Below are 2,597 nucleotides of genomic sequence, written 5' to 3'. Positions count from 1 at the left end.
AATATGTAGGTGTGTAAAGTCACACACTAGTGGTCATGAGAGGATGTGTGCTGAGACAAAACACCTTCATGTTGTCAGACTTTTTGTACTTCACGTGTGATCCATTTTACATTCTGCTTTGAGAAGGTCTCACATTCAGCTCTGCATCTTGGTTTGATTCGCAGTCAGTATGTCATGATTGAAATTATGACGTCAAGCCACCGACGAGACTTTTTGTTTGAGCTGACAAGAAGGCGCTCATACTTTCTGACTTGGCAATGTCACATTGATTCTCACTTTGCACATATACGTTAGCTTCAGCTTAAATTTATAAACCATCTCCAGTTTTGTTTCCAGCTGCAGCTGGTATCTAAATCCTCTAAGACTGATCTGAAGCAAGCAACAGACTTACAGGTTCTCAACTTGAGATGTTTTACAGATTTCGGAAGAGAAGATGCGCAGATGCAGGAAAAAATGTACTTGAGAGGCCCGGGCTGGCAGTTTAACACATTCATACAGCAAACATGCCGCAGTCTGTGGTGTGAATGGCTCCCAACGTCTGGCTTACCAGCAGAGACTCAAAGCTTCAGAGGAAATGCACAGGAAATGAGGACAGAGTGTGATTATGTCACACGATTTTATTCAGTGTTGTATTCATATTCGTTTTCAGCTGTTGAAAGATGCTCTGAAAGTGAAGTTAACATGTAAGTAAGAGTAGAGTAAGAGTTATTTATGAGGGCAGAGTTTCATTCAAAACCAGACCAGACCAAAGCAGTTTGTAGTTTGGTTTCACTCTCAGTTCGTCATGCGTTCGGGTGGTCTCTGTGCTGAGAAACGGAGCCACGTCAGATGTTTTTTCCTTTTTCCTTTACAGCTGACAGAAAACCACAGACACTTACACAGAAGTAGGACACTGTTTTTGGGGTGTGTGTAACTGAAACAAATGCGCAAATAAAGATGTGAAACAATGCCGAGAACATCGCTCCTGCTGCCGCTCTGTAAGTACAGCTTTTCCAAATATGAAACAATAGAAATGGGAGCATTAATGGAAACACGAAAGGTCACAGGAACAAGTGTTATGTGGGCAGATTGAATGATCGGATAAATGAGTGAAATCCTGTTTGATGTTGAAAAATAGCAGCTTTTAGATCAAAGTTTTAGATTTTGCTTATTTTTGTTATAATGTAAGGAACTATTTGCCAGAAACAGATTATAAAAATTGTACTACTGTACACTCAGCTCGAGAAATGTGAGAAATATAAAGTGAAACAAGGTTTTACTTTATATTTGACACTGTTTCACTTTAATGGAGAGAGAGAATATTAACCAAAGGGTAAGACATTTCTATTAGGTTGTCACCGGGTTTGTACAAAGATTTGGCTTCTACTCTCTACACAAACTCTAAATGCTTTTGGTTTCTTGGATGCTTCTTCTTCAGCTTCTTCCACAGATTTTCTTCAGGACTGAGGTCTGGAATCTGCTTCACGACTCTCCATGACATTAATGTGCTTCTGCTTTAGCAGCTCCTTTTATGCCTTTGCAGTATGTTCTTGGTCATTGTCACGCAGCCATAACCCATCTTCATTTTTCTGGCTGAAGGAGGTTCAACCCTACATTCATTGTCCCCTTAGTGGAAACAAGTCACCCTTCAGCAGCAAAAACAGCCTCAAACAATAATGTTAATGTCGGGATGGTGTTCTTTTGTTTCGTCTGACCACAAGACTTTCTCCGAAGTCTTCCAACAGTCATTCAGATGTTTACTGGCAAACTTAAGATGGGCTTTACTGATTGATATGTTAGAGTCAGAAATCTGGCTGTGTTTTAGGACTACTTATTTCACTCAGGGACATGAAAATAAATATATTACTTTTATGTAATATTATTATAATATTACATAAAAGTAATAGTATTACTTTTATTGCATTTCTTGCTGGATTTTTGGACCCTTTTCTGTCTCTCTCTAATTAAAATGAATCTACTATTTTTTTAAAAATATTTTCTTTCTAAGTCCTTTGCACAAGTGACCATCTAAACTTACAAAATGAGCAGGGGTTCAAATTGTTATTTTGCAACTGCATATATAAAGTGCTGTGAGAAAGCATTTGTTCCCTTACTTACCTGAGTACATACAGAATACGGTTTTTAAATGATTAATCATTTATTATGGAATAAAAGTTTTCCAAACCTACCGTTCCCTGTGTGAAAAAGTAATTGCCCCCCTGATGTCCACAAAACTGTCAATGAGTTGTTCACATCACTGTGAGGGAAGTTTGTCCCAATCTCCTTCACCCAGTTGTTTCCATTCAGCCACACCGGTGGGATTTTTAAGGTCATACCAAAAGCATCTCAATCAGATTTAAGTCCAGACTTTGACTAGGCCACTCCAAAACCTTCAGTTTACTTCATTAGGAAGTGGACTTGATGTTGTATTTTGGATGATTGTCCTGCTGCATGACATAAGTGTGCTTGAGCTTCAGGGCACAAACCGATGGACGGTGTTTCTGCTTCAGGATTTTCTGGTAGTAATAATAATGGATTGGATTTATATAGCGCTTTTCAAGGCACCCAAAGCGCTTTACAATGCCACTATTCATTCACTCTCGCATTCACACACTGGT

General features: G+C 38.9%; 1 long non-coding RNA gene across 1 annotated transcript in view; it reads left to right on the top strand.

Annotated features, from left to right (window-relative positions):
• The first annotated feature begins 858 nt into the window (after positions 1 to 858).
• LOC102205050 (uncharacterized) overlaps positions 859 to 2,597 on the top strand; it is a 4,783-nt gene continuing 3,044 nt past the window's right edge. Inside the window, exon 1 of the long non-coding RNA XR_312407.1 lies at positions 859 to 977. This is a non-coding gene — a long non-coding RNA (uncharacterized LOC102205050). The remainder of the gene's footprint in view (positions 978 to 2,597) is intronic.

This window comes from Pundamilia nyererei, unplaced genomic scaffold (genome assembly GCF_000239375.1).
Source record: "Pundamilia nyererei isolate P.nyererei 1_Seehausen unplaced genomic scaffold, PunNye1.0 scaffold00573, whole genome shotgun sequence".
Lineage (NCBI taxonomy): Eukaryota > Metazoa > Chordata > Actinopteri > Cichliformes > Cichlidae > Pundamilia > Pundamilia nyererei.
Note: the sequence above shows the minus strand (reverse complement) of the source record. Positions and strands in the feature narration are given on the sequence as shown.